General features: G+C 36.5%; 1 long non-coding RNA gene across 1 annotated transcript in view; it reads right to left on the bottom strand.

The window, feature by feature from the left end:
• LOC109851586 overlaps positions 1–4,549 on the bottom strand; it is a 6,127-nt gene extending 1,578 nt beyond the window's left edge. The window contains exons 1-2 of the long non-coding RNA XR_002249898.1: positions 4,330–4,549; positions 2,920–3,197 (exon numbers count right to left, since the gene is read on the bottom strand). This is a non-coding gene — a long non-coding RNA (uncharacterized LOC109851586). The remainder of the gene's footprint in view (positions 1–2,919; positions 3,198–4,329) is intronic.

Below are 5,872 nucleotides of genomic sequence, written 5' to 3'. Positions count from 1 at the left end.
TTTTCCTTTCCTCTTTCACTTTCTTACTCACAACAAGAGCATGTTTCTTACCATCACGCATTGGGTCTACATTTTTTGCGCTCATCACAATCATGCCTTGATTAGTTAAATACTTAAGGCATTACACACTCAAATGGCATGTCAAATGAATCAAACGTCTCCTTCCTTATTTTGCTAATTATTAGAAAGAAAGATAATTGTTATATATAGTCGTCAAGAAAAAGATCACTCTCAAGCTTCATCAATCTTCATACGTCATTCTGATTTTCTTTGAAGCACATCCCTAGCTAATGATCATGTCTCGATTTTAAAAATTTCAGTCATGATGTTAGCATGTAACCATGTTTTTGCACACCTTGATCCATCTTTAATAAAAGCTAACTTTAGTTGCTATTTCTATTCAACCTTAATTGATTTTCTTCCTTATAAATCAAGGTTCTTTAGATTCAAGATTGACTATTCTATGATCGGAGGCCTGCGCTTTCATCATTTCTTAAACTTTTAATTATAACAATTGGTATTATTATAATTTAAAATTACAAATCTTCATATTCAACTCTCAATATTCATCATAACTTCCAACATTTGGTGTTATGCGGATTCTTTCACATAATATCAGATGTTTGGGGGTTTTTTACAAGCCCTATAGGTTAAAAGGAGTTAAGATACATTTATATAGTTTTGAGGGGTTATCTTGTTATGGGCATAAGAAGGGCTTTCTGAAATTTATCATAAGAATAACCATTTAATTGTAAAGAAATTAGGAATAATGCTCTCTTTTTCTAAACACTAAAAAACATAAAAGATTAAGATAAAATTATACCCAATGATTGACAAATTAATTTCTTCTTATATCACTATTACACCCCCCCCCCCCCCACCCACCCACCAATCCTTTTATTTTAGGGTTAATTACTGATAGGCCTTCTTCGCATTGCCTAGTAGTGGAAAGAACCCCTTAGTGAACTTTTTTGACTCCTTGGAGAGTCAAAAAATTAGCATTTAGGGATCTATCCGCAGGAATGGAACTGCAAGGGGGTTACTTGCCTCTGAAAAACTTTTATTTGAAGGTTAAATAAATTTCAATCTAGAGGTCTACCTGCACAGATAGAACGATAGGGGAACGCAATTGGGCAATACCGAGGGGGTATATACGAACTTATCCCCTTATTTCAACCTTTGCCAAATGGGACATGATTTATGTTTGGCAGGTCCAGCTTCTATTTCATCATACTCTAGTCCGAGCCACTCAATGGGCGAAATATTGGCCCAGCTAATTAAACGCTTTAATTTATTACTCCCCAAAAATTCTCTTATATGAGCCCACAAAAACCTAAACTATTTCATTGTCATCTGTAAAACGAAGAAATAAAAAAAAAATTGAAAAAAAAAGATTTTTATAAACTCAAAGTTTTGCCCCATTTATTTAAAAACCCACATAGTTCTATATGTTCTTATATAACCAAATTATAAAGTTTGCATACATATAAACCCAAAACATGGAATACAATATGTATAGCTACATACGATACAGTTCGTAGCTATACACTATAGATATGTAGCTATACACTCTACAATATGTGTTATATGGCATATAGTATATGTCGTTATACACTTTATTGTATGTAGCTATAAACCCTTTTTTATGTACCTATACACTTTACATTTTATACTTTAGGTTTAAACTTAAGAAAACTTTGTATTTTTAGGGTGTATAAGAATATAGAGAACCATGTATTGGCAAGTAATTAGGGCCAACATAGAGTTAATGTGGGTCTTAACTAAAGGCTAGGAACCAAATTTAATCTGAAAGCTATAGCTATTAGATATTAGCTCCAACTTCTATTTTAAACCTTATTCATGTGAGTAGAACATTGATAGTCGTGAACTGGCCACATGGCCATCTATCATTCGGGGATCTTCCAACATATGCAGAGCACGTATGTAGAAGAGGGTAAATCTTCGGATCTTAGTTTTGAGGTATAAGATGTGGAGATATATTTCAAATTAGTTCTTTGGATTTTGGTTTTTTTCCCCTAGAAACCACCTTAAAAATAGGGTAATTATACAGAAACATCTTTGCATTTACAATTTATACATAAAAGCTTTAAGTTGATTTCCATTGCCATCAACCACCTCCCAGTTAAATTTTTAGTAAAAACAAAAAGTAAGCTTAAAATTTTCAAGTTCAAGGTACGTGAATTGCGTCCTAAAAAAGACTTAAACGCCGAAAGAGTTTTGTAAGGATAATTTTGGGTTTTAGTGAAAATTTTGACTAGGAGGTAGTTGATTGCAACAAAAACCAACTTTAAAGGTGGTTCGTGTATAAAATTAAAAATGAATGGTAGTTTCTATATAATTACTCTATTTTTAAGGCGGTTTCTAGGTGTAAGACCCTTTGGATTATACTGTGGTATAGAAATAAATGTAATTTCCTATATGAAGCTTATTATTTTATGCATTCCTATAGATTTTTCCACATACAAGGAATTTGAAGGATCGATCTTGGTTAAAATGCTTATCATGGTAAAAATGGAAGGCTACCCTACCTTCTTTTGATGCCAGTGCTTGATGATAAAATAGAGCAACATCCAGACCATAAAACTTAACTGGAGTAATTGGACATGTGGAATTCAAACAAATTAAATTATAATAACAGCAACAGTGGCATATAAGCAATGACAGCAAACCGCTACCAAGAAAGTGACTCCTATAAACTATCTGCTTGGTGTCTATTATAATAAGTTCTCGCAAAGAACAGGGAAACACAGGGAGTTTCAAGCACGAAAAATAAAAGCCTAGAAGTTTATATCAAAAACAAAATGTTGCAATTTAATGTAACATGCATGTATAAGAACAAAAAAAAATCAGATTACTGCTAGATAAATCAATAGGGTTAAGTTAGCACAGACTGCATACCAGTCAGCCTCTAGTAGTGGTGGAGAAAGTTATCAGCAACGGATGTGAATGAGATCTTTGATCACTTTGAGTAAAGACCAGTTAGCCTTTTAATCATCATCATGCATTGAGATAGTAATTCATACCCTCTTCTCATTAACTGCAACATAGATATATAAAGTGTTCGGATCACTGCAGTAGCAACATGAGCAAAGGCCAGTCTAGCTTTAAATCCACACAACGGTAAGAGTCAAGAGTGACTTGTATCCGCTTGCTTCCCGTGAAATTAAGCACAATACCTGGAAGTGGAGAATTTTACTGGAGATGTGAAATAGTGATAATTGAATATTGAACATAAGGAGAGCATGAGAACCTTCAAATATTTGGAATGGCAGTGTTCAGTGTACACAATAATCCCATAACGTGCAGAGTCCTTTGTTCACCAACAATCAACAAAAGAACAAAAAATCACCCTTAAATGATGGAAATACTATGAAGATTCTTGTTTATCTTGAAGAAGCACCAGAAGGCAAGCTAATAAGACCAAAAGCTCTTCTTGGTGATCTTCTTCTACATCATGATTGTATTGAGTCTCAGATAACAAGCTACATTCTTCATTTTATTTCCTAACTCCTCAATTTTAACATAGATCTGACCGATTTTTTTTGGATGCCTTCCCTATTCAACAACAAAAAACATGAACTCTCTTTGTCACATCAATTCAACTCTCACCTCTTTCCTTCTGCACACTACCCTCCTTGAGAAACTTCCCTGTGATTGCAACTTCTTTCCATTGCTTTCTCGCATTATATACATTTGAAAGTAAACCGTGATTTCTTGCATTAGCACCATTACTAGGTTCCATCTCAAACAGGTGCACTGCTGCAACTTTAGCCAGTTTGTGATAGCCATAAATCCCGCATGAGCCAAGCAACTAATCCCAAATTGAGTAACCGGATTTTCTACAACATTCCCTTGATTAAATTCAAAGTTTATTTACAAGTCCAGTGCGATCAAGAGCATCAACCATTCAAGAAAGTGTATGATATTGGGCTTTACATCGTTAACGCCTCAAAATAAACCCGAACTTTACATGATAGCTCATAAGTAATTCATGCAATCGAGAAAGATAAAGGCCTAATCTAGCGATGATTCATCCCCATAATTGGTATTATCCAGCAATCAAAGTGTTCCATGAAACTATACTTCTAACAAGCATACTATCAAACACTCGGTGGGGAAAGCTGACATAAGCAAATTTGCAGTAAACATTGACATGAGAGATTACAGAAATTTATAACACACTTGCAGGTGAAAATTTGGTCATAACAAGAACTGAATTTACAAACTTGTACTTTTTTTTCCTGAGGGAATTAAGGCATTAGCGCAATATAATTAAAAGAAATGAAGAATAGGAGTATAAATTCGTACCTTAATCAATCTTCAATTGCGCCAAAAGCTGATGATTGTGAACAGAGCGAAGAAATTGGTAGAGATCACATCGTAATTTTTGAAGTTACAGTTTTTAAAACGTTTGCTGTTTGTTAGGGATTTTGATTAGGAATTTGAAGGGTAATACTGAGAGTTGGCCCTAGACGAATGGGCCTGATCCATGTGCCTAATCTTGGCGTAGTAAACCTTCATGTGTGCTTTTTTCTTAATAACTCGGTCTGAAATTGAAACCAAAACCGTGGGAGTCGTATTTAAACCTCCTAACTGACGCAGACATAGAAACAGGATGGTCGATCGGATATCGTTCCGACACATGCGAGCCCTGACAATAACAGGTAGATAACAAAGTTTGAATCCACAAGCCCTAATTTTCCCAGTTTAGGGAAGCAAACAATGGAGAAAAATTCTCTTGATTCGAATAATTGAAAAGGTAATTCTTAATTTACAAAAGGAACTAATATTTATAGCCAACTAATCATATCCTAACTCTAATAAAAAAGAAACTCTAATTATAAAAGGAAATAACCAAAAACAAACTCATTTTCTAATCTCTTTGCTGAGTCGACACAAGGCGTGCCGAGTAGTACCGCCTTTCGTGTTGACTGGACATGAGTCGACTAAGTATGTCGAGTAGTACTGCACTTCATGTCGACTGGCATGTGCCGACTAACAGAAATTCGAGTTGACACGAGGCGTGACGAGTAGCAGTGCTTTTCGTGTCGACTGGACATGAGCCGACTAATATGTGTCGACTAGCTCCCTTCGTGTCGACTAGGATGTGTCGACTGACAGGTGTTGACTAACACCGCCCTTCGTGTCGACTGGGGCGTGTCGTCTCGTCCTGTCGACTGGGGTCTCGGCTGGGGTCTCGTCCTGTCGACTGAGGTCTCGGCTGAATTGCTTCGCCTCGAGTCGTTATCTCGACTTGTCACCTTGAATCGTCTGTTCGTCTCGGCTGGTTTGAGTCGGAGTCGAGTCTCACCTCGTCCATCTGTTTAGTCATCTCGACTGTCGACTCGACTCGAGTTGAGATGTCGAGTCGTCGTTCGTTGATACCATCTCGGTCGTATAGATCTCCTGTATCACTCCATCCTTCTTCAAAAGAACTCGTCTCTAGTTCACATCACTTGAATACAACTCGATTGAAGGATGATAGTCTGAAATATCTGCCACGTTGAATGTCTTAGACATAAAGATCCACAACATATGCGTTGTCATTGATCTTTTTGAGAATCTTCAACGGTCCATATCTTTTCGGTTTAAGCTTGTTGTATATTCCAGCCGGCATCCTTTCCTTACGTAAGTAAACCATCACCATGTCTCGTTCATTGAACACCTTGAGTCGCCTCTTCTTGTCTGCTCACGCCTTGAACTTTGCATTAGTCTTCTCGAGCTTTGTACGTACTTCCTCCTGAACGTCGAAAGCATTCTCTACCATTGAGCTTGCTGCCGCGCTAAACTTTCTACTTGTCGGTAACTTCATCAAATCTTGGAGATGACGAGGTGCCTTCCTGTAAACAAT

The sequence above is a fragment of the Asparagus officinalis genome, chromosome 8 (assembly GCF_001876935.1).
Source record: "Asparagus officinalis chromosome 8, Aspof.V1, whole genome shotgun sequence".
In the NCBI taxonomy this organism is placed as follows: domain Eukaryota; kingdom Viridiplantae; phylum Streptophyta; class Magnoliopsida; order Asparagales; family Asparagaceae; genus Asparagus; species Asparagus officinalis.
This window is presented reverse-complemented; position numbering and strand designations above follow the sequence as displayed.